Below are 24,893 nucleotides of genomic sequence, written 5' to 3' on the forward strand. Positions count from 1 at the left end.
ATGCACGGGCAGCACCATTTAGAGTGCTAGAGAGATCCCGAGAGAGGAATGAGAAAGGAAAGAAGACCTGTCCCACTTGTTTCTGAAACAAGCATGCAATGTTACCTTGTGCAGATTCACCACGTGCAAGTGAATTGTTCCTGCAAAACCCCTCAAGTGATAGCTATGAGGTTTCTGTAGCCTTTTCTTTAGGCTCTGATAACAAAGGTATGGCAGAAGTTTTATTAGAATTTTGTGAAAATTTCAGACCTTTTTTTCTTTAAAGTTCTAGATATTTTATGAACTATTTTGGAAGACTGTAGGATTTCTTTGGAAAACCTGGATTTAAAAGGGAAAAATGTATGCTGAACGCAATAAAACTTCGAAACTTGCGATAGAAAAATGTACTATTTGTAGCATGCAAGCAAATTCTGTACCTAAACATACAGTTACCAGTTATTTGGAAGGAACTCTTAGAGAGTTACATTTTGGCCTTCTGTGTTCAGGTCATCTTTCTTTCGGCTCCCAGGTCCATCTGTCTTTCCCCTTGTTTTCAGGGTTGCATACCTCACTTTCACTCCCACGTCTGTTTGCCTTTAGAGTTCTGGGGAACACTTATCTTTCTATTTTCAGAAAGTTTGAAACCCTGTCATTCCTACTATGATACTTTATGGATATTGTCCCAGATAGGCAAAGAAATGAGCTGTTTTGTAGTGACGGATGTGTAGTAACATTGCATTGCAGTGTTTTTTGTAGCATATAGTTTCATTTTAAGCTTGCAGTATTACTCATAACAGCCTGGTAGCATTATCTAGATCAAAAAGAAAATCAGATCACATTAAAGAAGTGAGAAATAGCTAAATATTGAGACTTATGTTATGTGCTCAGAAATCGGTACTAAAGGAAGAGGATTGTGTTTTAACAATAGAGAATTACTGAGCATGAACAGGGCTAAACAAATGAGCCAATAAATGTTTATGCTCCTGCAATATCCTGAGAGAATACAACGTTAAGGAATTCATTTATACTATTAAAACATATTTTGAAAGATTCTTGCATATTGGATGCAATTGTGTCTATTAAAAGAAATGTAGATCAAATCTGATAAACTTTTATATATTTGGAAAAAGGTTTTGAAGTGAGATATTTTAAGCCACACATCTCACTGTCCCATATGTTAAAAATAGGGCTCCATTTAATGCATGACCATGGAATTTGCTCCTTGCCACCAAATTGTGCATCTGAATTTAAACAGAAAAGAAGCTTTCATTTACAAATATATCTGAAAACATAGCCTGAGTGTAAACAAACACAGTCATGTCTTCCTGAAATAATAAGAGATGTGAACTGATCCGTTCCTCTCCATGGACTGTTAAGTTTGAAACCTGAAGATAAATCACGGGAATTCTCCAGAGTAACTTTGACTTTTGGATAAATCTGAAAAAAACAATACATAAAACAAAGATCCGTCTCTCTCAATTGATGTGGTGGAACCTCAGTGTGAGTCATTTAAACTAAACAGGAGAATACAGTGCTGGGAACAAGCTTGCATTGGGAAGGTGATGGACTCTGTTAGCTTTGTGCATTGTTTGGAATAGAGCTGGTTGGAGCAACATCAGTGGAATCATATTCTTATGGAATATGCAGTTCTGCCAAAATTGAAACACTTTGTGAAATCTGGTCAGTTTCACTTATGTTTCTTTCAGAAAGCAAACTAGCCAAATCCAACAGTCAGAACATCCCATTTTGACAATTTCAAAATGAAACGTTTCAGTGTTTTTGTTCAATGTTTTTGGTTTAAAATGACTTTTTGTTCTGCAATTTTTAATTTTAGGTTAGAATATTTAATATAACACAGAAATTTGAAGTGGAAACTGAAACAAAACAGTTTTGTTGAAATGAAACATTTTGAATGACATGAGGAAAAAGTAAACCTCAGAATTTTCTTCTTCAGAACAAAGCCAGATTTCGAAATCTCAGTATCCTTTGCAAAATGGAACTTCCATCCTCTGTTCAGATCTAGTTTGGAGCTTTGCTTGGGCATATATTTTACCTCTTGTTTCTGCCCACTCCCATCTTCAGTGTCCTCTGCTTTACTCCTTGTTTCTTTAATGGGTCCTTTTCTTCTTCTCCCACAATAAGGAGGAGTTTTTAAGAACAAACAATCTTAGCAATAGTATTAATCCATTACTAGATGGAAATGCTATAATTGTCAATAACAATGCAGAAAAGGCAGAATTGTTCAATAAATACTTGTTCTGTATTTGGAGGAAAAACAGATTATGTAGTCACCTCAGATAACTCTTTCCATTCCTCTAGAATCTCAGAGGATGTTAAACATCAGGTACTAAAGTTAGACATTTTTAAATCCGTGGGTCCAGATAACTTGCATCCAAGAGTTTTAAAAGAGCTGAACAGTTAGTGTTGATTTTCAGTAACTCTTGGGACTCTGGGGATGTTTCAGAAGACTGGAAGAAATCTAATGTACCAAAATTAAAAAAGGATAGATGGGATGACCCCAGTAATCACAGACCTGTCAGTCTGACATTGATCCCAGGCAAGATAATGGAGCAGCTGATACAGGACTTCATAAAGAACTAAAGGAGGGTAATATAACTAACGCAAATCAACATGGGTTTCTGGGCAGTAGATCCTGTCAAACTAGCTTTTTTTTTTTTTTTAAGTGAGATCACAGGTTTGGTTGATAATATATTACATCAACACTATTACCTTTTAGAGTTCTGTAAGGAGTTCTTAGCACCACATAACATTTTGATTAAAACAACTAGAATGATATAAAATTAACATGGCACACGTTAAATGGATTCAAAACTGGCTAACTGATAGGTCTCAAAATGTAATTTAAGTGGGGAATCATCATCAATCAAGTATGTTTCTAGTAGGGCCCTTCAGGGATTGGTCTTAGCCCTACACTATTTAACATTTTTATCAATGATCTAGAAGGAAATATGAAAAAATTGTTGACAAATATTGCAGTGGACACAAAAATTGGGGGAGTGATAAATAATTAACAGGACAGGTCACTGATTCAAAGTAATCTGAATTACTTTGTAAGCTGTGTGCGAGCAAAAAATATAGGCTTACATGATGGGAGACTCTATCCTGGGAAGCAGTGATTCTGAAAAAGATTGTGGGTGGTGGTGAGTAACCAGCTGAATGCATCCGATGAAGCGAGCTGTAGCTCACAAAAGCTTATGCTCAAATACATTTGTTAGTCTCTAAGGTGCCACAAGTACTCCTTTTCTTTCAGCTGAACATGAGCTCCTAGAACAAAACTGTGTCCAAAAGGGCTAATGCAAGCCTTGGATGCATGAACACGTGAATGTTGAGTAGGAGAAGAGAGCTTATTTGACCCCTATCTTTGACACTGCTGCAACCATTGCTAAGAATACTGTGTCCAGTTCTGAAGGATGTTGATAAATTGGAGAGGGTTCAGACAAGAGCACAAGAATAATTAAAGGATTAGACGACAGGCCTTAACAGAGTGATAACCTTTTTTCTTAAATTAAATAGATTGAGTTCCTTGAGTTTAAGGGGTGACTTGATCATAGTCCATATGTACCTATCTGGGGGAAAATACATAATAATGGCTCTTCAGTCTCGCGGAGAAAGTTATGACATGATCCAATGGATGGAAGTTGAAGCTAGACAAGTTAAGATGGGAAATAAAGTGTGTATTTTTAACAATGAGAGTAATTAACCACTGGAACAGTTTACCAAGGGTAGTGGTGGATTCTTCATTACTGACAATTTTTACATCAAGATTGGATGCTTTTCTAAAAGATCTGATCTAGGAATTATTTTGGGGAAGTTGTATGGCCTGTGTCATACAGGAAGTCAGACTAGATTATCACAGTGTTCCCTACCGGACTTGGAATGTATGGGTATGTCTACACTATGAAATTAGGTCGAATTTGTAGAAGTCACTTTTTTAGAAATCGTTTTTATATAGTTGATTGTGTGTGTCCCCACAAAAAATGCTCTAAGTGCATTAACTCAGTGGAGTGCTTCCACAGTACCGAGGCTAGAGTCGACTTCCGGAGTGTTGCACTGCAGGTAGCTATCCCACAGTTCCTGCAGTTTCCGCTGCCCATTGGAATTCTGGGTTGAGATCCCAATGCCTGATGGGGCAAAAAACATTGTCGCGGGTGGTTCTGGGTACATGTCGTCAGGCCCGCCCTCCCTCCCTCTGTGAAAGCAACGGCAGACAATCGTTGTGCACCTTTTTTCCTGAGTTACCTGTGCAGACGCCATACCACGGCAAGCATGGAGCCCGCTCAGCTCGCTGTCACCATATGTCTCCTGGGTGCTGGCAGACACAGTACTGCATTGCTACACAGCAGCAGCAACCCATTGCCTTGTGGCAGCAGATGGTGCCGTAGGCCTAAAAACCATCCTCATAGTGTCCGAGGTGCTCCTGGCCGCCTCAGTAAGGTCGGTCAGGAGTGCCTGGGCAGACATGAGTGCAGGGACTAAATTAGGAGTAACTCGACCAGGTCATTCTCTTTAGTCCTGCAGGCAGTCCTATTGTACCATCTTATGGTGAACAGGCAGGAGATGTGGATGGCTTGCAGTCCTACTGCACCATCTGCTGCCAGCCAAAGATGTAAAAGATAGATGGAGTGGATCAAAACAAGGAACAGACCAGATTTGTTTTGTATTCATTTGCTCCCCCTCCCTCCCTCCCTCCGTGAAATCAATGGCTGACAATTGTTTTGGTGAGGTCTGTCAGGGGCACCTTGAAAACTTTAATGGAGATTCAGTCCTGCCTGAAATACCAGAGGGAGGGATAGCTTAGTGGGTTGAGCATTGGCCTGCTAAACCCAGGGTTTTGAGTTCAATCCTTGAGCGGGCCATTCTGTGTGACAGTTGTTTTTGTTTCTCCTTGATGTAAAGCCACTCCCTTTGTTGATTTTAATTCCCTGTAAGCCAACCCTGTAAGCCATGTCGTCAGTCGCCCCTCCCCTCATCAGAGCAATGGCAGACAATTGTTCCACACCTTTTTTCTGTGCGGACGCCATACCACGGCAAGCATGGAGCCCGCTCAGATCACTTTGGCAATTAGGAGCACATTAAACATCACACGCATTATCCAGCAATATGCAGCACCAGAACCTGGCAAAGCGAAACCTGGCGAGTAGGTGATGTCAGCGTGGTGACGAGAGTGATGAGGACATGGACACAGACTTCTCTCAAAGCACGGGCCCTGGCAATGTGGGCATCATGGTGCTAATAGGGCAGGTTCATGTGGTGGAACGCCGATTCTTGGCTCGGGAAACAAGCACAGACTGATGGGACTGCATAGTGTTGCAGGTCTGGGACGATTCCCAGTGGCTGCAAAACTTTTGCATGCGTAAGGGCACTTTGTGACTTGCTTTCCCCTGCCCTGAAGCACATGAATACCAAGATGAGAGCAGCCCTCACAGTTGAGAAGTGAGTGGCAATAGCTTGCCACGCCAGACAGCTACCGGTCAGTCGGAAATCAATTCGGAGTGGGCAAATCTACCGTGGGGGCTGCTGTGATGCAAGTAGCCCACGCAATCAAAAATCTGCTGATATCAAGGGTAGTGACCCTGGGAAATGTGCAGGTCATAGTGGATGGCTTTGCTGGAATGGGATTCCCTAACTGGGGTGGGGCCATAGACGGAACCCATATCCCTATTTTGGCACCGGAGCACCAAGCTGGCAAGTACATAAACCGCAAGGGGTACTTTTCAATAGTGCTGCAAGCACTGGTGGATCACAAGGGACGTTTCACCAACATCAACGTAGGATGGCCGGGAAAGGTACACGACGCTCGCATCTTCAGGAACTCTGGTCTGTTTCAAAAGCTGCAGGAAGGGACTTTATTCCCAGACCAGAAAATAACCACTGGGGATGTTGAAATGCCTTTAGTTATCTTTGGGGACGCATCCTACCCCTTAATGCCATGGCTCATGAAGCCATACACAGGCAGCCTGGACAGCAGTCAGGAGCTGTTCAACTACAGGCTGAGCAAGTGCAGAATGGTGGTAGAATGTGCATTTGGAGGTTTAAAAGCGCGCTGGCGCAGTTTACTGACTCGGTTAGACCTCAGCGAAACCCATGTTTCCACTGTTATTACTGCTTGCTGTGTGCTCCACAATATCTGTGAGAGTAAAGGGGAGACGTTTATGGCGGGGTGGGAGGTTGAGGCAAATCGCCTGGCCACTGGTTACGCGCAGCCAGACACCAGGGCAGCTAGAAGAGCACAGGAGGGCGCGGTGCGCATCAGAGAAGCTTTAAAAACCAGTTTCATGACTGGCCAGGCTATGGTGTGAAAGTTCTGTTTGTTTCTCCTTGATGAAAACCCCTGCCCCTTGGTTCACTCTAGTTCCCTGTAAGCTAACCACTCTCCCCTCCTCCCTTCGATCACCGCTTGCAGAGGCAATCAAGTCATTGTTGCTTCACATTCATGCATTCTTTATTAATTCATCACACAAATAGGGGGATAACTGCCACGGTCACCCGGGAGGGGTGGTGGAAGAGAGAAGCACTGGGAGGGGTGGTGGAGGAGGGAAGGAAAATGCCACACAGCACTTTAAAAGTTTAAAACTTTAAAACTTATTGAATGCCAGCCTTCTGTTGCTTGGGCAGTCCTCTGGGGTGGAGTGGCTGGGTGGCTGGAGGCCCCCCCACCGCATTCTTGGGCATCTGGGTGAGGAGGCTATGGAACTTGGGGAGGAGGGCGGTTGGTTACACGGGCTGTAGCGGCGATCTGTGCTCCAGCTGCCTTTCCTGCAGCTCAACCATATGCTGGAAAATATTAGTTTGATCCTCCAGCAGCCACAGCATTGAATCCTGCGTCTTCTCATCATGCTGCTGCCACCTTTTAGCTTCAGCCCTCTCTTCAGCCTGCCACTTACTCTCTTCAGCCCGCCACCTCTCCTCCCGGTCATTTTGTGCTTTCCTGCACTCTGACATTGTCTGCCTCCATGCATTCATCTGTGCTCTGTCAGTGTGGGAGGACAGCATGAGCTCAGAGAACATTTCATCACGAGTGTTTTTTTTTTTTTTTTTTGCCTTCTAATCTTCACTAGTCTCTGGGAAGGAGAAGTTCCTGTTATCCTTGAAACACATGCAGCTGGTGGAGGAAAAAAAGAGGGACAGTGGTATTTAAAAAGACACATTTTATAGAACAATGGGTACACTCTGTCACGGTAAACCTTGCTGCTAACATTACATACATAACACATGTGCTTTCCTTCCAAGGTTGCATTTTGCCTCCCCCCACCACGTGGCTAGCCCCTCCCCCCTCCCGTGGCTAACAGCAGGGAACATTTCTGTTCAGCCACAGGGAAACAGCCCAGCAGGAACAGGCACCTCTGAATGTCCCCTTAAGAAAAGCACCCTATTTCAACCAGGTGACCATGAATGATATCACTCTCCTGAGGATAACACAGAGAGAGAAAGAACGGATGTTGTTTGAACGCCAGCAAACATACACTGCAATGCTTTGTTCTACAATGATTCCCGAGTATGTGCTGCTGGCCTGGAGTGGTAAAGTGTCGTACCATGGTGAACGGAATAAGGCTGCCGTCCCCAGAAACCTTTTGCAAAGGCTTTAGGAGTACATCCAGGAGAGCCACGAATGCCAGGGCAAATTAATCATTAAACATGCTTACTTTTAAAACATGTATAGTATTTTAAAAGGTACGCTCACCAGAGGTCCCTTCTCCACCTGGCGGGTCCGGGAGGCAGCCTTGGGTGGGTTTGGGGGGTAATGGCTCCAGGTCCAGGGTGAGAAACAGTTCCTGGCTGTCGGGAAAACTGGTTTCTCCGCTTGCTTGCTGTGAGCTATCTACAACCTCATCATCATCATCTTCCTCATCCCCAAAACCTGCTTCCGTGTTGCCTCCATCTCTATTGAAGGAGTCAAACAACACGGCTGGGGTAGTGGTGGCTGAACCCCCTAAAATGGCATGCAGCTCATCATAGAAGTGGCATGTTTTGGGCTCTGACCCGGAGCGGCCGTTTGCCTCTCTGGTTTTCTGGTAGGCTTGCCTCAGCTTCTTAAGTTTCACGCGGCACTGCTTCAGGTCCCTATTATGGCCTCTGTCCTTCATGCCCTGGGAGATTTCGACAAATGTTTTTTGCATTTCAAAAACTGGAATGGAGTTCTGATAGCACAGATTCCTCTCCCCATACAGCTATCAGATCCCGTACCTCCCGTTTGGTCCATGCTGGAGCTCTTTTGCGATTCTGGGACTCCATCCTGGTTACCTCTGCTGATGAGTTCTGCACTCACCTGCAGCTTGCCATGCTGGCCAAACAGGAAATTGAAATGCCACAAGTCCTCCTTTTCTTTTTAGTGGAACCTAGCAACCCACTCAAACACTTAGGTTCATGAGAGTGGATACTCTCTAGTCTGAGAATAGGATGGCTTGCACAGATCAGTTTCAGATTGTTGGAGCTTTGCCTAATGTGTGAGTGCTAGAGTATCAAATTGCCTTTTAGATGTAGAATAGGAGCTACATCTGGCTGCACTTATGATCACAAAACAGAATTGACACAGAAGTAGTGGTTGCATGGGTACAACAGAGGTAAGAATTTGGCCCTAAACGTGTTTCCTTGATAATTGTATTTGAAACATACGGGTCCTTATGATTAGAAGTCAGGATGGCATAATCACTGGGGGAAGAAGTGGTCTTTCGATGCGGCAGCTCTTTCAAAGAGTTTTATTCTTTGGTTGGTGCTGAGTAACTGACCTTGGCTGTGGCTCTGCAAAGGTCTGAAAGCCTTTAATTCATTCTCGGTCTTCAAAATCTGGATGCTAAACTGGAAGTGACACAGGCTTAGGGGTAGCAGGGAGAAGAAGACAGGCTAGTATTGGTCAGATCATTTTGATTTGCAGGGAATGCGCAGGGTAGGTGTAAACCTCTTTGTTTTTAAAATCCAAGTTGAGTTTTTAGTCAGCCCTTGAGTGGGTGCACAAGGTGAGGAAAGGCACAAAGGGCTCCCCATCATCTTGTACTATTGTGCACCTGACCGTAATGTCCCAATGGGTGCTAGGTGCCTAAAAGAGGGTGAGATGAATGTGACCATGGCTGTGCCCCCACCCCACTGAGTGCGCTAGAATTCCTCTTCCTAAGAACTACAGGTACTGTACGGACCAGGAGCAAAGGAAGGGCTGAGGAGGAAGGTACAGAAGACAGGCTATAGCCCTAAGTGGAGACCTGTATCCTCAAGTGGGTGTTGAAATGTACTTTAGCTCTTAGGCTGCATATTAGCATGATTAACCACGGAGAATATCACATCAAGAGTCTGGGCGGAGAGGCTGCTGGCACAAAGAAAGATTTATCGCTAATTTATACAGATCAAAGATAACGTTTATACTACACGTCACCCTTTCTATTTAGAGTTACAGGCTACATTCTTAAGTGCCCCTATAAATGAGAGGCTAGGATGGAAGACAGATTGTTATTTTGGTAAAGTGTGTGCTCTGTTATGGGTCCACTTCAGAAAAAAAAAAAAAATTGTCCCTCAGCCAGCAATCAGTGATTAACAAAGCAGACATGACTGCTAGCTGTTGGCTTTGATTAATAAAAAGACTTTTGAGATATTTTTAGTACATGGCAATTGCAGAAAAAATACCTTGTTTTCTGCATAATTCAGCCGCACTAAGCTTTTTGCCAGTCTTTGAATCCTGTTCAGTGTGTCTCTCCAAGCACTCTCAAAGGAGCTGATGAACAAAATACTACCAAGCCACCTGAAAGTATTGTGTTGCTCCAAAGGCCCAATCCAAGGGCTGGTGAAATCCATTGGAAATATTCCCATTGACTTCAGTCGGCTTTGACTGACTCAGACCCCAAATGAGACTCAGTAGTGTTGTTGAAATCACAAGGCAATTTTCCAAACTATATAATTCTCGTTGGAGCTTTGTGCTCTGGGAGTGGGAGAAGTGGAGGGAATATGTGGCTTTTATTTTCCAAACAGGTTGCTAATTTCTTTTGCTCACTATCTTTTTTCCTCCTTCCTATAGTTGAACAATATATTGGTTCTTTGTCCTGTGCTATGCAAGGGATCAGACTAGATGATCTTTCCGGTCTCTTCTGGTCTTAAAATCAAACAAAACTGTTTTGGCCTCTGTTCTCATGCATTTGGACCAAGTATCCTAGATACTGAAGGTAGTTGCACTTAACCAGTTGGGAGCAGAACTTCACAAGTTGTAGGAAGGAACTGTTTTTGTACTTTCTGTTCCCAGCAAAATGCCAGAAGGGTTTTGGGGTAACAGCAATTATGTGAAAGAGAAGAGGAACATAGAATTTATTACCTCCAATATAGCCTTTTCCACTTACGTTTTCAAAGTCTGCTACCTGTGTTAGCATCAGAAAATGTAAAATATTTTTTCCCCTACCAATCAGGAATCTGGAGGCCTTTTAAACTCTGCAGGAACAAATGTGTTATAGAAATATAGTGAGAAAACTAAAATACCTATTGTAAATATTAGTTTTTTTCTGCAAACAGGAATTAATTCAGTTGCCAACCAGAGTGAAATGCACTGTACCACAGAGAAATGATAACGAGCCATGTGATTTATGTAAACCACAGCATGAAGTGCATGTTAATGACACTTAAAACTTCAGACAGCCTGATTCTTCCAACTGCTTATGGCTGGTGCTAAGGTCTTTGCTCAGAAGCTCTTGCAAAATATTGAGTAGAAATCAGAAAGTACCTTTTAGCCTTGCAATGTACTATTATTAAAAGGCAGCTGCACTTCAGCGGTAGATGAAGTGATTCCTGGTTTACATAGGGGCGCATACAGCATGAACGTGGAGGAGGCTGGATGCAGGAGAAGACTTGTGCCTTGCCTATGGCTAGCATGGAACTCTGCCATAGAATCATAGAATATCAGGGTTGGAAGGGACCTCAGGAGGTCATCTAGTCCAACCCCCTGCTCAAAGCAGGACCAATCCCCAATTAAATCATCCCAGCCAGGGCTTTGTCAAGCCCGACCTTAAAAACTTCTAAGGAAGGAGATGCTACCACCTCCCTAGGTAACGCATTCCAGTGTTTCACCACCCTGCTAGTGAAAAAGTTTTTCCTAATATCCAACCTAAACCTCCCCCACTGCAACTTGAGACCATTACTCCTTGTCCTGTCCTCTTATACCACTGAGAATAGTCTAGAACCATCCTCTCTGGAACCACCTCTCAGGTAGTTGAAAGCAGCTATCAAATCCCCCCTCATTCTTCTCTTCTGCAGACTAAATGCATGCTCAATGAGCTGACAATGAGAGCAGCAATGAAAGTGCTAGCTCCCCGAGTCTGTGGTTCCAGTCCCCTACCACTCCCTCTGTGTAGACACGCACTCCCAATCCAATATTCAGACCCTTCCTATAAGGTCTGTGGAGGGACAGGATTTCCAGCCAGCTTTCTAGCATGTTTTAGGAGTGTCCTTCCTGAACCTAAGGAGAGAGAGAAGGGGAAAGGAGCTGGGAGACTCCGCTCCCAAACCCAAAGATAGTGGCAAGAACTACCACCTCCCCACCAAGTCCCCAAGAACAACTTGAGGAACAGGAAGTGTGGGAGGGAGTTCAGGCATGAGCCGAGGGTCTAGGGAGCAAAGAATGGCCATGGTAGCTCCTGCAGCTAGCAAAAACAACTGGGGGTTTGCTAATTTCCATCTTTCATAATATTCAAAAATTGTGAAGACTGTGAGAGCAGCCCTTTAAAATGGAAAACGAGAAGGTAGCACGTTTGATCTACTAACTCAAAATAGCCATTTCATCATTGGATACGTCTGCGTAGTTCCTGATGTAATACTAAATGGACTTCCTCTTCCTTAAACTACTATGTGTGGGGAACACGGAATGTACAAATAGCCCTCTACCTTATCTGTCTAGTCCTTTGATTGCCATGGTGTGCAGCATTGACAATCATGATGTTCCTAAGTGATCTGTTGTTAGAGTTATTAAGTTCAATAGCATTCAATTTATATTTTTTACAATTTCAACTGATATCAGTTTGTTCTTTTTTGTTTTTATCAATTTAAATTTTCACAGCTGTGGAAAAATTGAGTTTAAGCATTTCTTTTTTGATTTTTATTGATTTAAATTTTCACAGTTGCAGGAAATCTGGGGATCAGACAATGGGAGGAGTCCGACAACAATTTAATGACAGTCGACATTGAGATTCAAAAAGTTAAAGCTTTATAACTGGCAAAATACAAATTGTCAGCAAAAGTGAATATCCTTAAATCCAACTCTAATAAGTTGTCAAGCAGCATTTTTCTTACTTTGCCGATCGGTAAATTCTAATCATTATAATTGGAAATATTTTTTGTCCATTTGTGTGTGTACGGTGAAATTGATGTTTATCAACATTTATCAGTAAAAATCATGTCCTTCTAAGCTTAAGTATTATACTTTCTTAAACTCCTGCATGTTTGGCTTATCTCTGTTAAAAGCATTTCCTCCAATGAGAAAAACAGACCATTTCTCAGTACTGCTGCATATAAGTGTGTGTGTGTTACTAGAATGATAACCTGCCTACCAAAACCAATCAAAGCAAATATAATATGTAACCCCCACAATGCTTGTTACCCTTGCTTACAGAGAATATACCTGTTTTATTGTGAAGCAAGAACCTGAGTGGGTGAGAGAGAGAGAAGGAAAAAAAAGTGAGAGATTGGATTGAGTTCTAAAAAGGAAATACCTTCCCTCCGCCCAGAGGTGGAGTGTAATCCTAATTGTTTCTCTTATCTTCCTGAAGTAATAGTAGTGAAAAGAAAGTCACTTTAAAATGTATATAAAATTCCAAAACATAATACAATAATTACCTGGATGATTTTATTTTCTATGGCCACAATATTTTCACACTTGGATGGCTAAAGTTACTCCTATCTTTATATTTAGGCTCTTAAATACAAGCTTTCAGTTGGGCTGAACACTTTCAGTTCCTACTCCCGCCCCCTCCTGGGACTATCCTCCCCTGACTGCCCCCTCCTGGAACCCCACCCCCTATCCGACCCCCCCTGTCCCCTGACTGCCCTGACCCCTATCCACACCCGCCCACTGACAGGCCCCCCAGGACCCTGACCCATCCAACCCCCCACACTCCTAGTCCCCTGACTGCCCCCTCCTGGGATCCCCCAACCCCTATCCAACCCCCCCTGCTCCCTGTCTCCTGACCGCCCGCTGCCCCCTACCATGCAGGTCAGAGCGGCAGGACAGGCTTATTGGAAAGCCTGGGAGGTGGGCGGGTGCAAGACGCACTGCCTGCGCGGCGAGCTGAGGCTGCGGGGGAGGAGTTGGAGGCTAGCTTTTTTGGCCAGGAGCTCTGAGGCCGATCAGGACAGTCCCGCGGGTGGACTTCAACAGAATTTGCAAGTTGTTAGTGCTTCCAAAAATGGGTCCAGTTGTATTTCGGTGCCTAAATAGAGATGTAGTAGAAATCCAGGTTTGAAGATTTTAGCCTTAATGTATCTGGTGGCTTTAAAGAAAGGCACCCTTTTTGCTGTATGCATTTCTTGCCGATCACTTTCTACTTTTCTGATCTTGACTTAACGTCTTAGGTTAAATTCTGCCTTCTGATATGTGTATGCAACTCCCATTGAAGCCAGTGGGGATTGCATCCATGTACCCGAGGACATAATAGGGCCTCTTAGGTTTAATTGTTTGGTCTAACAAAAAATATATCTCGCAATTCTAAATTCCCCTCCCTGTCCCCGCTTCTCCGCCATTTTGCTGTCCTTGTTCCCTGAAAAATAGCTCATCATAAAGCACTTAGGAATGTACAACTAATCAATCGTTTAACTGACTGGAAATTCTGAAAGCAGCTCATTTAGATTAGAGGATGCCTCACTCAATGCCGAACATTTTGAAATTCTTCACCTAAGTCAGGGCTTCTGTCATGCTGTTGTATTGGAATTAGACAGGTTAGTAAGATCTGAAAACTTATATGTAGGGCCCTACCAAATTCACGGCCATGAAAAACGTGTCACGGACCATGAAATCAGGTCTCCCCCTGTGAAATCTGGTCTTTTGTGTGATTTTACCCTATATTGTACAGATGTCATGGGGGAGACCAGTGTTTCTCAAACTGGGGTCCTGACCCAAAAGGGAGTTGTGGGGGGCCGCAAGGTTATTTTAGGGGGGGGTCATGGTATTGCCACCCTTACTTCTGCACTGCCTTCAGAGCTGGGTGGCTGGAGAAGGGTGGCTGCTGACTGAGGGCCCAACTCTCCAGGCAGCAGTGCAGAAATAAGGGTGGCAATACCAGACCAGGCCATCCTTACTTCTGTGCTGCTGCTGGTGGCGTCTCTGCCTTCAGAACTGGGCTCCCAGCCAGCAGCCGCTGCTCTCCAGCTGCCCAGCTCTGAAGGCAGCACTGCCGCAGCAGAAGTAAGGGTAGCAGTACCACAACCTCCCTACAATATCCTTTTATCATTTTTCCTCTGCTTTGCATCTGTCCTTATCGGACAAAACAAAATGGAGGACTTTTCAGCCATCTCTGGGAGCTTTTTGCTCAAAGACAAATAGTGATTCAGACCTTCAATAGTTAGAATGAAATGCTTGCATTTGGTTCACGGTCACAAAATATTGCTGGAGTGTATAATAAGGCAGACTTTCCTGAACATGTATAGCTAGTTCAAGCTAGATCTGCTTACAGTGCTTTTAAAATCATTTTAGTCAGGATGAATGGCTAGAACACTTCTTGGAATAAAACTCTGAAATGATGCATCATACCATTAGAATGTATAATTATATATATGGGTTGGCTTTTCTTAATGCTCATACTTGCTCGCTTGCTCTTCTTTTGTATTTCATCTAGTTCCTCATTAATTATCATTAATAGCAGTAGTGAATTTCAACATGTAGAGTTTATTACAAATTATCCTGTTGTATATGTGTGCACAGGTGGTAGTGATGGGGTTGAGGGTGGAGGAAGGACTGTTACTCAGGAGGGGAGAATGGGTGGGAAGGCTATATTTGTACAGCACCACTGCTTCTCACCTGCAACAAAGGGTCTAGGGCTTTGTTTCCAGGTCTTGCTAGTTGTCCAGGAAGGAAGAATGGGTTGTTTGAAAGACCTATGCTATTTTTAAAGGAGAAAGACAAACATTTTATTTTATATTTTGATCCATAAAACATACCAATGAGCTTATATTTGATGATCCTTTTTACAAATACGATGGCTAAATTGACACAGATGGAATCCTAAGGGCCACGTGCAAAAATACATGCTCACTTGCATGCATGATTACAACTGCACATACACATGGGTTTTTATGTGTTTAAATACCAATTTGCATTTTGGATACACAATCTCAGTATGTGCATGCACAAATGCATACACACTTTTGCATGGGAAAGTGAGGCATTTTCCATTGAAAATTTGTCTCAAAATGTCCTTCCAAAAATTAGCAACAAATATTCAATACAAATAATTTGAATATGAGATTTTGAAAAATTGAAGGACTTACCTTTTAAAACTCAATGTAAAACATTAATATAATAGTCTGATGCTTTGAAATAATTTAGTATCTATCAATCATAGATGTGTGGAACCAATTATATATTTTATGAACAAATATGCTTTGCAAGGACTGTTTTCATACTACAGACATCCACAATAATCCTAAAAGTTGAAGTTGTGAATCAATTGTATGTTTTGTGTAGTTTGCATTTATTACTCAAAGGCAGCTAATAATGCTTATTTTCTAACAGGACTGAGGTCAGTTTATTTCTCCCTCTTGGTAATAGATTAATTTGCTGAATGTAATGCCACAGAGAGGTTATCAATGGTACAGACCTCTTACTGGCTTTTTCTCTTATTTAATGTTTCATTATGATCTGTGTGAGAAACTGTCTCCTATTTCAGAGAATACGCATCTCTTTTATCTTGAGTACATCCTGCAGGACAGGTGAAATTTTACTGTTCTAAGACTGTGTAAATGTTTAGTCCTAAAATTAGCCAGTCGCCCCTGCTGATTTGACAGTCTCATGTGGCAATGATTACTACAGGTTGACTTTGCTCTGTGTGCAGTAACATTTCCTTTCCTTTGTAAATGCACTAGCCAGGAATATTGTGACTGAGTGGGCAAATTAAAATGCGGAAGTGTTCACATTTAAAAAGATTTAATAATGCACCTTTTATTTAAAGGTCTAATCCAAACACATTAAATGCATTATATACTTGGAATACACTCATCATTTGAACCATTTTGGAATAGACCCTCAGATGTTGTAAATAAGTATAGATCTCTTGAGGTCCATGGAACTACACCGATTTATAACCTCTGAGGATCTGGGCTTCCATGTGCAGGTAACTTTAATTGTGCAGCTGGAAAAACAATCTCTCCTTTTCTTTTCTCTACACCTCTGAGACATAACATCTTAATCCTGCAGTCCATACTTCTTTCTTCAAAGCTTTCATTGCAGTCTGTTAAAGTTTTCCTTCAATTACCTCTTCAAAACTCAAGTCTTATTCACAGACACAAAAGGCCAGAAGGGACCACTACGATCATGTAGTCTGATCTCCTGTCTCTGCAAACTGTAGAATTTTCCCCAGAAACCAGATTAAAGCATATTCTTTAGAAAGGTATCTAAAGACTCCTAGTGACGGTGAATCAATCACCTCCCCTGGCAAGCTGCTCCTGTGTTTAATTACACTCATGGCTAGGAATTCTTATTTCAAGGTTGAATTTATCTAACCTTAACTTCCAGCCGTTGGATCTTGTTATGCCTGTGCCTGCAAGATGGAAAAGCCTCAGACATCTTTTCCATGTGTAAGTATCAGGGCCGTTCCTAGCCATTTGGGAGCCCTACGCAGACCCAGGCCTCCCCTTCTCCTCCCACCAGGGTCTGGGAGGCAGGAGCTGTGGGGGGGAGCACTTTTGAGGGTCCCACAGGCCCAGAGTGGCCCGGGGATTAGCAGGGGGCTGGGAGCAGCCTGCTCCACTTCCCTTGCCCCGGCCCCAGCCGTGTCTCTTGGGGGACGGGGCTTGGGGGGGAGGGATTCCCCCACACTCACCGGCAGTCCTTTCCCCAATCCAAGCGACATGGCTGGGGCCGGGACAAGGGAAGCGGAGCGGGCTGGGGCCATGTTGCTCTGCTTCTCGCTGCCGGTGAGTGTTGGGAGCATCCTTTCCCCAGCCTCCTCGCACTCACCAGCGGCAGGAAGCGGAGCGCCGTGGCTGGGAGCTGGTGGACTGGAGCGGGCTGGGGCCGGGTTGCTCCGCTTCCCACTGCTGCCGGTGAGTGCGGGGTCGTGGGGGGAAGAGGTGGAATGGGGGCGGGCTGGGGGCGGAGGAGGGAAGAAGGCTAAGAGGTGGGCCCTCCCGCCCCGGGGCTCCACACCCCCTAGGGACGGCCCTGCCCCTTGCAGTGAGCGCAGCCCACACGGGGGCCAGCTGAGGGATAGGGCTGGTCGCCGGGGCTGGTGCTGGTGCTGACATGTATGCAGCATGCAGCTGCCTAGGGCACCATGAAATTTGGGGCAATTTGGTGCATATGCTGCGTATGTCTAGGGACGACCCTGGTAAGTATCTCCACACACCTCTCAACTTGCTCTTAGATAAGCTGAATAGACTGAACTCTTTAAGCCTCATATAGTAAGGCTTTATTTCCAGCCCCTCCTTTGAATTCTCTCCAGTATTTCCACATACTTCTTGAAGTGGAGACATCACTGGTCATGAGTATTCTGGGATTGGCCTTACCAGTGCTGCGTACAGAGGCAAGACCGCTTCCCAACTTGATATTCCCTTTTTATTACAACCAAGGATCACGCTGGCCTCTCTTTGTTGCAGCATTTCACGGAGAGCTCATGTTCAGGCAGTTATCTATAATGACTCTCTGATGTGTGTACAGGCCCCACACTGGTGGGGAGGAGGTTAATGAGGACCTGTGGACCCAACTGGCCCTGTCCTGCTACCCTGGTAACAGATGTTGGATGTGGAGAGGGGAGTTATGGAGAAGGCCCTGCTCCATTTGGGGCTGACCAGAATGGAGAACGGAACTCCGCTTCTCCCTTGGTGAGATAAGACTGGTTTCAGCCAAGCGTCTGAGACCACTTGCTGCCTGGACCAACCTCCTGGTGGATGGAACAACAAGGCCCACGGAGACTGATCAAAGGACTGGCTGCATGAAGACAAGCCCTGCACAAAAGGGTGGGGTTCTGCTGAAGTGTCCTTGGATTCACCTTATTTTGAGTTTTAGAATGCATTCTTGCATTCTTTTGAGTCCTAACAACATGCCATGTGATACATATTTTACAAACTGCATCATTGACTGAGGAATAACTAGCTAAATCTGGGCGAGCACTAGATGTTTAGAAATACCCATTTGGAAATATAAATATATGTATAGCTTGTGTAATAGACCCAGGCCAGTTGGGTACAGCAGCGTAGTAGAAGGCAGATATACTGGCCACTGGATAAGCAATTTTCTGTTCCCTGACTGACCAGAGCAGGGGCTGCTCCAGGCTAGGGTGGACACATGACTCCAATTAGCCTCCAAAGAGTCAGCTGAAGCTGTTGGGCTAATGTGAACGCCTGACTCTAATTAAGGCCCCTCTGATACTATAAAAGGGCTCACGCCGGTCAAGCCAAGGAGAGCCAGGGAGCCGGAGGAGAGGAAGTGCGGCTGAAGGGCTGGGTAATGAAGACACCCTCAAGCCACTGAAAAGGGATCCCTAAGGTAAGGGTGAAGAAGGTGTTAAGAGAGAGAAGCGGGAGAGCTGTGGGGAAGTGGCCCAGGGAAATGTAGCAACTCTGGCAGTGAAAGGTCGGCTGCCAACAGCTGCTGCCATTACGGTCCCTGGGCCGGAACCCAGAGTAGAGGGCGGGCCTGGGTTCCCCCCAACCCGACACTACAGAAACACCTCGGGAGGGGAAGACAGGTCCCTGTCAGGACAGGAGGCTAAACTGTTCGGGAATAAGCCCATAGGGACAACAGAGACTGGGAGTTCTCTCACTGACCTCCTTGCTGGCTTATGATGAAAAGGGCTGAGTAGACCGTAACCCTGGCCCTAGAGAGAGAAGTGCTACATGGAGGGTTGCAGTGAGCCTCTGAGGCTACCATAAACTGCCTGGAAGCGTGGGACCCACGGGGACAAGGTTGGAGCTCTGCCACACTTGCTACTATACCACTTAGAGTGTTAATTATTTGGTGCAGGGGCTGACATTTCATCATGTCTTTATATGGTAGCTAGAACAATGGGGCCTCAAGTCACTGCCTCAGTACAAATACATAAAATAATTGTGCACTATATATAGTTTTACACTTTGTTTTTCATCTACTTGTTATGTCTTGTTTTTAACTACTTTTAAGCTTTCGCAGACAGGGGTTTTCTTTACTTTGTCTGTAGAACACCTATGAGAGTGGGACACTGATTTGATAGATCTTAATTTAATAACAATTAATGATAATTTCCCACAAATGCTTGCAGTCATTGGAAGATAAGATTGTTAATGTTTGATTTTTAATCTTTGTTCTTCAGTAGTGGGCCCATAGTAAATAGCGGTTTGAACCAAAGGCCACTGGAGTCAGTAGAAGTCGTCTTTCCATTGACTCCAATGGGCTTTGGATCAGGCCTTAGGTTCTTGATACTCTTTTTACAAACCTCAGGGAGTTATTTGTTGCCTTATGGAATGATTTCATTACTTAGATAGGACACCTTAATGATCTAAAAAATTATTTATACCCTTTTTGTTAGGCTTTTGAATGTTCGTCAAAGTCACCTCTTCAAACTGTCCCTCGTCCAGAGTCTTATTTCTCTGTGATCCATTCTGGATTAGTGTCCTCATAGTTGTTGCTACTGCAGTTTCAGCAATGCTGAATTACAGCCTGAGTCTAAAGTTAGAGAAATCGTTACCTTTCTCATTTTAGTGTGTGGAACAGTTGGCCCGAAGCCCACAGTTAGATTATCAGAAGATCACAAAGTCTGTTCCTGCTTGATTTTAATGTCTTGCCTGGGCTTTCATTAGACAGATGTGTGCACAGTTTGCCAAGGGAGATGGTATCACCTTCACCAGAAGATATTCAAGGCCAGAAATGACATCCATCTATCAAGAATGGTTTAACAATAATTAAATTAATCACATCATGGAGGGGGATGGGTTAGATGACCCATCAGATCTCCCTGTATTGGTGTGAAAGTTATATCCATTTACAATCACTTCTCTGTTGTGTATATAGCTGATATGTGAGTAAAAGGAATATACAAAAATATTAACAAATCACTTAGGCTGAATGATGATTTTTGGATAAAGAGAAACATAGATTTCTAAATGACCAGCATATGCTGGTCAAATGCTATCTTTCTAGACAAGGACAAATGCTTTATCCTTTCACTACCTAAAATGCTTCTTTGTAACCCAAATGTGAAAGTCCAGAATCCTGTATCCTATTCAGCATGTTTTTGGTTGAGAAAAGGTTATACACTAAATATAATATTGGGGATCTGATAAAATTGTGAATGCTAACAAACACACCAGTCAAGTACAGCTGGCTTTAAAAGATAAGCCCATAAAGGTGAGAGTATCCATCCCTACTGTTCAGATTGATTTGAAGAGTAGTCATAATTGTTCCTACAATTCTACATTTGATCAATGTGTCTTTAGGACACAAACATCTAGAATCCAAAAGTCTACTCAATAAAAATTAAATGCATAAAGACTTGATTAACTATGGCTTAATCCAATTTAACATCTCTCCTCATTCTTTTAGGGGCACTTTATATATAGCTGTTTTGTGTAGTAAATGATCCGATTGCTTGCTTTACACACTATATTTGGGTGAAATCAGCCTCTGCCTCTCAAGAAACATTTGCACAATTTGATCTTGTAAATGGTTTCCACCATGCTTTTGTAACCTTCCAAATCAACTTTTTGGTCATGTCTGTACTGGAATGTGGTGGTGGTGAGGGGTAAGTTGTGTTTGTTTTTTTGTTTTTTTTTGGGGGGGGGGGGGTTATATCGGTGTATTTTCACCAGTGGAGCTACACCAGTGCAACCCTTGAGTGTACATACACTGCACTTAGATGGGGCTTGCACTGGTGCCATTTACCCAGGTCACATTGATGCTAGTCCTGTTTTGCACCAGTGCAAACAGTGCATTACATTGAGCTGTCCCCAGTGACACTTAGATCTTTCCTCTGAATGGTTACAGCTGATTGAGAACATTGCAATATTTATTTTTCAGTATGAGTAGTTCAGATTATTTCTCCAAACGTAATTCATTTTTTACAAATGTAAAATAATTCACATCTGCCACCTTGATGCTAATTCGTCTAGTCCCGTTGAATCCTGCTGAGTCTTGATTAACCTAGCTAATTTTGTACCATGTGCACCTGTTGCCACTTCATTGTGTAATTCCATTTTTTCAGATCATTTATGAATGTTCTAAACATCACCAATTCTAGTATGGAAATATGAACAGTCCACTGTTAACCCTTTACCGTGACCATCCTGCTCTTTGTGTTGTCTCTGCCAGCTTCTAATCCATTACAATCCAATCTCACCCCATAATTACCTTTTTTCAATCGTCTCTTTGTCAAAGTCTTTTTTGAAAAGTTCATATGTCACCCAGTTCCCCTTTGCGATGGGGTATATAAACCCTGCATTGACATGGAAGGGGTGCAGGATCTACTTTGGGCTGGAGTAGCCCAACCCTGTTGTACCTGCATGTCATGTCAGGAATGGAGAAGGCGTTTAAAAGGAGGAAACTCCATTCAGTAGTGGGCAGTCCTGGAAAGAGAGCAGGTTGTTGAAGGGAGCCCTGGGAAAGCAGCTGGGAGAGGCCTGGGAGCTAGCAGAGACTCTGCCCTCACAGAAAGTGAAGACAGATCCCCTGTGCTAAAAAGGGGGAAGAGATTGTATCCTAATACTTGTGCTGGAGACCCGAAGAACTTTGGAGTGGACTATAGCCCATCCAGGGCCCCTCTAAAGAAAGAGAGGCAAAATATCTTGGCTAGAATTGACAATAGGCTTTCTTCTTCTTCACCCTTTTGTTTAATCTCTTGCTAATTTTGGATTATGTGTCTGTTTCACTTGGGACTCTGAAATGGGGAGAAATAGTCTTGGCTGGCGGGCTGAGAGCCAGTCATTGCTAGGTTGACATCAAATGCTTCTGATGGAAGGACTGGACTCATGTGTCTGCACTTTTCGTATAGCATCCAATGGGGGGACAGATCCCTGACATCCAGCTTTCACAATTTTTTTGACTTGATCAAAGAATTTTAGTAATTAGTGATATATGATTTTCCGTTACAAAACATTTTTTCTTTTCTCATTGTCAATCACTTTCAACAGCTGGTGATGGGACACTAGATGGGAAGGACTCTGAGTCACTACAAATAATTCTTTCCCAGGTGTCTGGCTGGTGGGTCTTGCCCATATGCTCAGGGTCTAACTAAATGCCATATTTGGGGTCAAGAAGGAATTTCCCTCAGATCAGATTGGCAGAAACCTTGGGGTTTTTTCACCTTCCTCTGCAGCATGGGGCATGGGTAACTTGCGGGTTTAAACTAGTGTAATTTGGTGGATTTTTTGTAACTTGAAGTCTTTAAATTTGAGGACTTCAGTAACTCAGCCAGAGGCTATGGGTCTATTACAGGAGTGGGTGGGTGAGCTTATGGTGCAATGTGCGATGTGGCCAGACTAGATGATCATGATGGTCTCTTCTGGCCTTGAAGTTTGAGTCTATGAATCACGTTCATCTATATGTTTTATAATTCTGTGGTTAGCTATCTTTTCAACCAGTTTAAAGACTCATTGATCTGTAATTCTCAGGATCATGCATACTACCATTTAAAAAAAAAAATAGATATGGGTGTGACATTTGATACTGCACAATCCTCCAATAGTGGCTGATTTTAATGAAAGATTGCATATTTTTATTCATTCTGAAGGATTTTCAGAATGCTTGGGTGAGTTCCATCTAGTCCTCATGACTCATTGCGCTTCAATTTTTTGGAACAATTTAGCAAGGGTCATGGTGGATTCGCCAACACTGACCATTTTAAAACCAAAATTGGATGTTTCGCTAAAAGATATACTCTAGGAATTATTTTGGAGAAGCTCTATGGCCTGTGTTATACATGAGGTCAGACTAGATGATTACAATTGTTCCTTCTGGCTATGGAATCCATGAATCTCTAAATTTATGAATTTGCTCCAGGACCAACTCTTTTGACACCTCAGTTTTTGACAGCACCTCCTCTATTGCCCGAGAAGAGCAGGTCTAAGGCAGGTATGTCTCCAGCATTCTCTGCTGTGAGGACTGATGCAATCAAATAATGCAGAAAAGCTGAATGTCCTTATTCAGCTTCATTGCACCCTATAAACCCTGGTCCTGATATACTTAAATAATTTCTTGCTATTTGTTTTTGTCTTTGGCTATTTGCTCTTCAAATTTTCTCTTAGTCCTAATTACATTTTAACATTGTAGCCTTTCCTTAAATTAAATGGATAGCATTGTGTTAAACAATAGCACCCTCTTTAGGCCTGAGGCCTCGTATGGCTAAGCCAAAATCTTACAGGCCTTAGCCTGTAGGCCTTGCATTACAGCCTTACCTTGCTTATATACCTAATATTCACCAGGGACACTGATTTAACACAGAACTATCCATTCAATTTAAGGAAAGGCTACAACCTCCATAATTTATGCTCCTTTATTAGTTTCACTGGGTTGGATTTCCATTTTTTGAAGAATACTGGGTTGGCTGGAATAACCTATTCAGAATCTTGTATTACCCTTATCACTGTAGGAGCTGACAGCCTTCCAGTAGTGTGTTAATTGCTGTTAAACTGTGCAATTTAACTGTAGTATTTTCCTCTGTTTTTCTAAGTTCTTTACTGTTAGGATGCATGCCTCTTGTGGTTCTGTTATCCTGTGCTTAGCCTCCATGCTGAGTTTTTCAGGCTTTTAATTTCCTCTTTGACTTAAAGGAGATTGTTTCGACTAGCTTCCTCAGTTTTTGTTTTACATCCACATTTCTAATGTTTAGTGTCTTTTGCACTGATTTTTCTCCAAGGATGTTGTACTTAATTATCCTGCAGTCATTGCTACTCAGTTTTTCAACCATGATCACTTCTTAAACCAATGCTTTTGTGTTACCTAAGACTATGATGATTTCTCCTCATGTGAGCTCCAGAAATAGTTGTTCCAAGACCCCATCATTTAAGCAGAAATATGAACCTGTTGAGTAGAAGGAATACACAAACAAGTGTACTCCTCTCTTACACTGAATGACCACCTTGTGGGTGAAGATGAAGATAAAATTGTGTCTCAAAACCTTGTCGCATTTTGATATTTAACCTGTTCGTATGAAAATAGTTCAAGTCATCTGTTGTGGCTTTTTCATTATATTTAGTTGCTTCTTTGGCCTCCCCGGCAGTGTGCAATGTAACTTTTTCCTGATCAGGAAGCCAGTAATATAATAGCGTAGACCATTGGTTCCCAAACTTGTTCTGCCGCTTGTGCAGGGAAAGCCCCTGCCAGGCCGGGCTGGTTTGTTTACCTGCCACGTCCGCAGGTTCGGCCGATCGTGGCTCCCAGTGGCTGCGGTTCGCTGCTCGAGGCCAAAGGGAGCTGTTGGAAGAGGCGCAGGCCAAGGGACGTACTGGCCGCCGCTTCCAGCAGCTCCCATTGGCCTGGAGCAGCGTACCGCAGCCAGTGGGAGCTGCGATCAGCCGAACCTGTGGACGCGGCAGGTAGACAAAGCGGCCCGGCTCGCCAGGGGCTTTCCCTGCACAAGCGATGGAACAAGTTTGGGAACCACTGCCTTAGACATTGAGCATCAGCAGCTGTGGGGAGTAAATCGCCTGCTGACATCAGAATGTCCCCACCTTTCCCAGCATAAGTCTAAAAGCTTGAGATGCCTTGACATAATAAGATATTAAAGATGAAGAAGTTGTTGCTGCTGCTGTGT

General features: G+C 43.4%; 1 protein-coding gene across 14 annotated transcripts in view; it reads left to right on the forward strand.

Moving 5' to 3' along the window:
• LOC102935146 (opsin-5) overlaps positions 1 to 24,893 on the forward strand; it is a 71,334-nt gene that overhangs the window by 40,176 nt on the left and 6,265 nt on the right. The gene's annotated exons all lie outside the window — the stretch shown is intronic.

This window comes from Chelonia mydas, chromosome 2 (assembly GCF_015237465.2).
Source record: "Chelonia mydas isolate rCheMyd1 chromosome 2, rCheMyd1.pri.v2, whole genome shotgun sequence".
NCBI classification, from domain to species: Eukaryota; Metazoa; Chordata; order Testudines; family Cheloniidae; genus Chelonia; species Chelonia mydas.